Genomic DNA, 8,484 nt, shown 5'->3' with positions numbered 1-8,484 from the left:
AACTTGTTCATGTCATCCGCATCATGATAACAACAATTAAAATGTTTAAATTGTTGTTGCAATAAATTACTAATGCATATGGGGATTTACCGGATTTATTGTTTGTTATATCCGGCCCCATTTAAACTGTTTAATGGGTATAGTTTTGTTATGCTTCACCTCTTGCCATGTTAACCAACATTTAATATTGTTGAGTACTTAAACGGGAGAGAAGTAAATAATTGATGTGGTGTTTTGTCAATATGCATCCCGATGCATATTGAGCTCCACTTAATTTGTAGGATTGCTTGTGCACTTTGACATGCCATCTATCATTAAACCGGACATGCATCATACTTAGTTGTGCATCATGCCATGTTCATGTGTTGGTTATTTACTATGTTGTGTGCTTCTTTTCGGTGTTGCTTCTTCGGGTTGGGTCCGATAACGTTGCGTTTGTGAGGATCCGTTCGACTACATCCGTTTGTCTTCTTCATGGACTCGTTCTTCTTCCTTGCGGGATCTCAGGCAAGATGACCATACCCTCGAAATCACTTCTATCTTTGCTTGCTAGTTGCTCGCTCTTTTGCTATGCCTATGCTGTGATACCTACCACTTGCTTATCGTGCCTCCCATATTGTTGAACCAAGCCTCTAACCCACCTTGTCCTAGCAAACCGTTGTTTGGCTATGTTACCGCTTTGCTCAACCCCTCTTATAGCGTTGTTAGTTGCAGGTGAAGATTGAAGTTTATTCCTTGTTGGAACATGGAGATGTTGTTCCTTGTTGGAACATGTTTACTTGTTGGGATATCACAATATATCTTATTTAATTAATGCATCTATATACTTGGTAAAGGGTGGAAGGCTCGGCCTTATGCCTAGTGTTTTGTTCCACTCTTGCCGCCCTAGTTTCCGTCATATCGGTGTTATGTTCCCGAATTTTGCGTTCCTTACGCGGTTGGGTTATAATGGGAACCCCTTGACAATTCGCTTTGAATAAAACTCCTCCAGCCCAACATTGGTTATCGGTTGCGTTCCTTACGCGGCCCAACATTGGTTTTACCATTTGCCACCTAGCTTTTTTTCCCTTGGGTTAGGCCAGCCCAAGGGTCATCTTTATTTTAAACCCCCCCGGGCCAGTGCTTGTCTAAGTGTTGGTCCAAACTAGAGCCCCTTGCAGAGCAACTCGGGGAAACTCGAGGGCTGGTTTTAGTTGTACGGATTGCTTATCCGGTGTTGCCCTGAGAACGAGATATGTGCAGCTCCTATCGGTATGTCGACGCATCGGGTGGTCTTGCTGGACTTGTTTTACCATTGTCGAGGATGTCTTGTAACCGGGATTCCGAGTCTGATCGGGTCTTCCCGCTAGAAGGAATATCCTTCGTTGACCGTGAGAGCTTGTGATGGGCTAAGTTGGGACACCCCTGCAGGGTTTTGAACTTTCGAAAGCCGTGCCCACGGTTATGGGAAGATGGGAATTTGTTAACGTCCGGTTGTAGAAAACCTGAAGTTGACCTTAATTAAAATGCATCAACCGCGTGTGTAACCGTGATGGTCTCTTTCTGTCGGAGTCCGGGAAGTGAACACGGTGTTGGAGTTATGCTTGACGTAGGTTGTTCTAGGATCACTTATTGGTCATACTTTTATTGACCGTGCTTTGCCTTCTCTTCTCTTTCTCATTTGCGTATGTTAGCCACCATATATGCTAGTCGCTTGCTGCAGCTCCACCTCATACCTTTCACCTTACCCATAAGCTTAAATAGTCTTGATCGCGAGGGTGTGAGATTGCTGAGTCCCTGTGGCTCATAGATACTTCCAAAACCAGCTTGCAGGTGCCGAGGTTACCGTGCAGATGACGCAACCAAGCTCAGGAGGAGCTCGATGAAGATCTTGTCCTTTGTGTTGTTTCGTTCTAGTTGATCAGTAGTGGAGCCCAGTTGGGGTCGATCGGGGATCTGTGTAGCTTTTGGGGTAGTCTTCTTTTATTTTGGTTCCGTAGTCAGACCTTGATTGTATCTGGATGATGCAATGCTTTATTCATGTATTGTGTGAAGTGGCGATTGTAAGCCAACTATGTACCTCTGTCCCTTATGTATTACATCGGTTGTGTGAAGATTACCTCACTTGCGACATTGCTTTCAATGCGGTTATGCCTCTAAGTCGTGCTTCGACACGTGGGAGATATAGCCGCATCGAGGGCGTGACATTCACTCTCAGGGTTGAGGGTATGTACCAATAGCTATGTGTTTGAGATCTCTCTCTCTCTCTCTCTCTCTCTCTCTCTCTCTCGTGTTCTTGATTTGGCATGATCTTGATGTACCACGAGCGCGCTTGTGCTATCCATGACGAGGAGGGTGTAGTTCATCCTCAGGGTTCCCTTTCTGTCACTGGGATCAAGCACCGTAAGATTGAACCAACTACAATGCACCTTTTCCCAATGGAAGATAAATAGATCAAGTTGGTCAAACAAAACCCAAATATCGGAGAAGAAATACGAGGCTATAAGCAATCATGGATATAAGAGAGCAAAGAATCTCAAATAACCTTCATGGATATAAAAAGATAGATCTGATCATAAACTCAAAGTTCATCCGATCCCAACAAACACACTGTAAAAAGAGTTACATCATATGGATCTCCAAGAGACCATTGTATTGAGAATCAAAAGAGAGAGAAGAAGCCATCTAGCTACTAACTACGGACCCGAAGGTCTACAAAGAACTACTCACGCATCATCAGAGAGGCGCCAATGGAAGTGGTGAACCCCTCCGTGATGGTGTCTAGATTGGATTTGGTGGTTCTAGACTCTGTGGTGGCTGGAATTGATTTTTGTCGACTCCCCTAGGTTTTCTGGAATATTGGGGTATTTTTAGAGGAAAGAGGCGGTCCGGGGGGCACCCGAGGTGGGCACAACCCACCAGGGCATGCCTGGGCCTCCTGGCGCGCCCTGGTGGGTTGTGCTCTCCTAGGAGCACCCCCAGGCTTAGCTTGGCCCATTAGGTGTCGTTTGGTCCTAAAAAATCTCCGTAAAGTTTCGTTGCATTTGGACTCCGTTTGGTATTGATTTTCTGCGATGTAAAATCATGCAAAAAATAGCAACTGCACTTGGCACTATGTCAATAAGTTAGTACCAAAAAATGACATACAATGACTACAAAATGATTATAAAACGTCCAAAATTAATAATATAACAACATGGAACAATAAAAAATTATAGATACGTTGGAAACGTATCACATCGTAATACTACCCAAATCGGCAATTCATTCAATTGTAGGGATTTAGGATTGCACTTTGAAGTTCAACTTATGTCAGTTTAAAAAGTGGAGACATCTAATCTACTATCTGAAATGCAGGTGCAATGTGGTGTGGGGCGCACATGTTACCTCTGGGCTCATGAGGTTTATGGTGTAGTACCTAACATAATGAGCTTGGCGAAGCCACTGGCCAATGGTCTTCTCATTGGCGTGGCCTTGGTCACGGAAAAGGTTGCTGCAGCCATAAACTACGGTGACCATGGAACCGCATTCCGCGGAGGCCCTTTTGTGTGCCATGCTACATTGGCCACATTGGACAAGATCCAGAAACCTGGGTATCTAGCAGAGGTGACTAGGAAAGGAGAATACTTCAAGCAGCTGCTCAAAACTAAGCTGAGTGGACACCCTCACGTCAGAGAGATCCGGGGGGCTGGTCTCATTGTTGGCATCGAGCTTGATGTACCGGCTGCTCCTTTAGTCGATGCCTGCTTGGATGGGGGTGTCTTTGTGCCGACGACAGGAAAGGCAATGTGGTGAGGCTTGTGCCTACGCTCATCGTGTCGGAGAAGGAGCTGGAGCAAGCTGCAGAGGTGATAAGGGAATGTCTACCTGCTCTTGAAGCATCTACCTCTTAGTGTAAACAAGATCTCTTAAGATCTACATGATGAAATTTCTTTCGAAATTTGGAAGGGAATAAAATGTCATGTTGGACTATTGTGATGTTGAAGTTGTTTTCAAAGTTTGGAAGGAAACAATGCATGTATCGTTGTCGGTGTAAGTTTTTTATTGGCTAAATGAAAGTTAAGGTGCCTTTGTGCATCAAAATTTTCATGTGGTTTGTGCATAAACAGGTCATTCTTACCAAGGATAACTTACTAAAGCGACGATGGTAGGTAGTTCACGGTGTTGCTTTTGTATTCAGGATGAAACAATACAACATTTATTCATTGATTGCCCTCTCACAAATTTACTTTGGCGATCAATCCATATAGCTTTTAATATAACACCTCCATCTAGCATAGAAGCGTTGTTTGGGACGTGGCTACATGGAGTGTCATCGGACACTGCATCAAATATTCGGATTGGAATATGCGCACTCCTATGGGCTATATGGAATTGCAGAAACGATATGATTTTTAATATAATATATATTCTAAACTTCTTGCAAGTTATCTTCAGAGCTATGGCATGGATCCGTACCTGGTTGCTACTCACTCCTACGGCTCCAAGGGGGCATTTGGCTACTGGGTGCAATCGATGGGAGATGGTAGCACGGGCTATTTTCAACCGGTTTAAATGATGGTCGCATAATATGATAGGTCCTTGATGTCCACTGCATCTAGCCGGTTGTGGCTTTGTTTTTCCTTTATCTTTGTTTTTCTGTGCTCCTCATGTGAGTTATACTTCAGATACCAGACTTTGTGTTCGACGAACCATTTTTAATAATACGGCTGCATGCATCTTCCAGATGCATAGACCGAGGGAAATCCACCTTTTTCAAAAAAAAGTTATATCTGGCTAAATTACAAGGATGGCATTGACATTGCACATCTCTTGACGAAAACAGGAAGTCAGGAACATCAGTTATGGAGAAGCCTAGCAAGAACTCCGACTATGGGCGCGACAGTGTAGGTCGATGGCTCGCCTTGCTGGTAATTTCCCCGAGAATCGTCGTAATGGTCGTTGTTGTCAGGCCCTCCGACGATGGCGCCGTCAATCACATTCAAGTTGGGCGCAGACCTGTGGAAGTACTCGGCTCCCTTGCCGCAGGAGATCTTCCCCGGGTATTTCCTAATGGATGGCAGCGACGCGCCGCGGTGGTGCGGCTGCAACGGGTACCTCTTTCCAACCCCAACCATGTAGCTCATCTTCATTGGGTTCTTGCCAAGGATGTAGTCCACCTGTGACCGTGCGAACGAGACGAGCTGCGCCGGCGGCAGCCTCACGCCGCCGCACTGCAGGGAAGCGCTCGCTGCCGCCAGGTGGTCGGCGTGCGTGACGAGGACGAACATCGCCGTCGTGACGTCCTGCAGGTTAGACCAGGGCTGCAGGTAGAGCATGCCGCCTGGGGTGAGCCGCCCGCTGCGGCCGTCACCGTGCTGAAGGACGTTGCAGAGGAAGCTCTCCACGTTGCTCCTCATCTCGGCGTGGCGGCCGTTGTTGGGTAGCTTCCCTTGGAGGATGAGCTGCAGTATGGCCGGCATAATCATCAGTTACTGAAGGTAAACGTTGTTGTCACTTCACCAGACCTATTAGGATCATCTGGTACATTTACCTTGGCGACCAGTGCCTGGGCTCCGACGAACTTGTCGTCCCAGCCCAAGGACTGCCGCACCCCGCCGACGTTGTTGGCGCCGGCGATGTAGGCCTTGTACTCCTGGTGGCCGGTGGCGATGTAGAGCCAGACAGCTGCCCACAGCAGCTCGTCCTGTTCCATACAAGTCTCAGTATTTGCTTTACAATACTGCTATGTTTTTGTTCATTATTGTGACATCAATTAGTGATGTGCTACCTCGTCGCCGCTGCTTCTGTAGAAACTTCTAGCCGATGGAATGCTGTTCTGGTAGAGGCCACGATGGTTCTTGGCGAACTGAAACAACTGCAGAAGCAAGTGACTCAAGAAATTAGCTGATTAATTTGACATACATTTTACCAATGATTAATTTGACATACATTTTTAGCCACTATATGACCACGACTCTATGAAATGGTTTGCTAAATAAATTCCCGCACGTTATTTTCAAATTAATTGTAGCCACAAAAACCGTCCAATTTGTGCTGTGCATGCATATAATTGCGCGATTAAAAGGCCAAATTAATATGTGCGGCTCTCTATTTTCTTATCTACACGTTTTTTGACAATCCATTGTGTAATCTGTGTGCTGTGCATGCAATGCAATGTGCATACGTGTGCCAAAACTCAAGACATGCAGCAGTCTCTCTGAATGTAAGCAAGTAAAAATGCGCACCTATTTCGCGTGCTTCAGAAGCGTCAACGCGTATCGGGGGTCACCGTGCGGCCCCGTGAACGCGACGGAGGCCGCAGCCAGCGCCGCCGCCGTCTCCGCGGCGACGTCAGAGCCCGGGTGGGTGGCGTTCACCATGTAGGACCTCCGGGGCGTCTCCATGTCCTCCGGCCGCTCCCAGCACGCGTGGTCGGAGTGGCCGTCGCCGACATTCACGTAGAGCACATCGGGGCGGGTGTGCGCCTTGGCCAGGTAGTCGGCGCCCCACTGCACCGCCTGGAGCGCGTGGCCCAGCTCCCCCGCCGTGGCCAGCCGGCCCCGGTGCTCCACCACGCTCCACGACAGCATCGTCACCGTGAACGCCATGGGGAACCCGAACTTGACGTTGTCGCCGGAGTCGTAGTAGCCGCCGGTGAGATCCACCTGCACGTCGATCAATCAAGCATGTCAGCATCCTGCACGAACCAAACACGTACAACGTAGTAATATAGATGCATGCATCGCCGACGTGCTTACACCGTGGTCGGCGCCGTCCTTGAGGGCCGAGTCGCCGCGCCATTGGACGCGCTGGGTTGTCGGCAGCCTGCCGGAGCGCTGCGCCTCGAAGTAGAGCAGGGACTTGGTGAGCGCGGTGGCGTAGTCCCGTTGGGCAGCTTGGCACGCCGTGGTTGCCAAAAACCATAACACGGCGGCAATGAGCAGCACCCTAGCCCTTGCCACCATCTTCGTCGTCCCTCGGCGTTCACTAGCTAGTTTCTCTACAACAAAAACTACCGGCTAGTTTCTTGTTAGGTCCTATCGTTGTATTGTACCACTGCCTTATGTGTGCAGTAGAGTGATGAGCGAGTATGCTCCTCCCGTCGACGGGACGAGTGTATTTATAGGCGCAAGTAAGGAGGTGGGGTGAGAGGAACAAGGTTTCAATCCACTATTGATTGGTGAAACAAATCCATCAGAAATGCACGCATTGATATCCTAGAATAATTACGCGCCATGCATGAACGAGTATTGATTTGTTTTGACAATCTGAGGAGATTTTGCGACCTTCAGAAACCGGGTGCCAAATGTAAACCTTATCCTCCTCGTATCTGAACTTATTTGGCGGAATTAACTTCATTGGAGAAGGTCGATATTTCCTACAGCCAGTTCATATATTTTTCAAACACGTTGCAGATCATGCATTTACGGTGTATATATGGATCTCATTTGCGAATAAAAGGACTGTATTGATTACTCTGAGATTTGAATACTATCTTTGGGGATCGAAGAGTTAACATACAAGATGGATAATGAAAAACGTCACACTGCGCTGTGCCTGCGCGAGTTGATCTTCTCGAGTGAGAGAAAGGATGGATATCTGGGAATGAATGACTGAGCTCTTTAGCACAATATGAGATGGGTTTTTACTACTCCAATAGCCAATAGATTTTTTTTTAACATAGTACAAACACAAGTGTTCATATAAAGGAAAAAGTCCAAAATGAACCTTAAACTTGTAGACGAAAGCTAAATCAAATCCTGAAGTTTAAATCCCTGAAATCAGCACACTAAACTATTTGATCCCGGTCTATTTTAAACCTTGAGCGTGTTATGAAGGGGATTGTTGACGTGGCAGACAAGGCTGTAGCGGGGACGCACTGGGCCGGCCCACCAGTCGCGAAGCGTGTTTTTCTTTATTGTAACAGGCAACTAAAAATGCCAAAAAAATGTAAGACTCACCATGATTCGAACTTGGTACCTGATAATTTTAATCAGGTGCAGCTAGCCAACTCAAATCGTTGTATGGTACCTGAATTTTTGTGAATAATGGTGAGCACAAACTATTTAACATATACCACAACGTCGAGATTTGAATTTTATTTTGGAATTTTTTGATACATTTTCCTGAAAATTGTTAACGATTTTTCAATACAAATATTCTTGAAAGAATAAAAAATCCAATCATTTTTTCAACAAGTGAATAATTGTTTTGAATTACGAACATTTTTTTTGAAAAACACAAACAAATTTTGAAAACATGAAACATTTTTTAAGCCCGGATATTTTTTAAAGTGCGAACACATTTTGAAAAATGCAAACAAATGGTTGAATACACTAAAAAAATCAAAACCTGGACAAAATTTTAAAGTGCAAACATTTTCCAACTTTTCAAAAAATGAGAACATATTTTCAATATTCGTACGCACTTTAAAATTGTGTTCAGGTTTCAAAATTGTTTGTTTTATTCAAAAGTTTTTGCACTTAAAAATATATTTGGAGATTTATAAAATGGTTCACGTTT

General features: G+C 45.7%; 2 pseudogenes; one reads left to right on the top strand and one right to left on the bottom strand.

The window, feature by feature from the left end:
• Positions 1-3,405: 3,405 nt before the first annotated feature.
• LOC119365075 lies at positions 3,406-3,876 on the top strand (annotated as a pseudogene).
• An 848-nt stretch (positions 3,877-4,724) lies between these two features.
• Positions 4,725-7,037, bottom strand: LOC119364993 (annotated as a pseudogene).
• Between the last annotated feature and the right edge of the window lie 1,447 nt (positions 7,038-8,484).

Source organism: Triticum dicoccoides, chromosome 1A, assembly GCF_002162155.2.
Source record: "Triticum dicoccoides isolate Atlit2015 ecotype Zavitan chromosome 1A, WEW_v2.0, whole genome shotgun sequence".
Taxonomy (NCBI): domain Eukaryota; kingdom Viridiplantae; phylum Streptophyta; class Magnoliopsida; order Poales; family Poaceae; genus Triticum; species Triticum dicoccoides.
The sequence above is the reverse complement of the archived record's forward strand: the minus strand, read 5'-3'. Positions and strand labels throughout refer to the sequence as shown.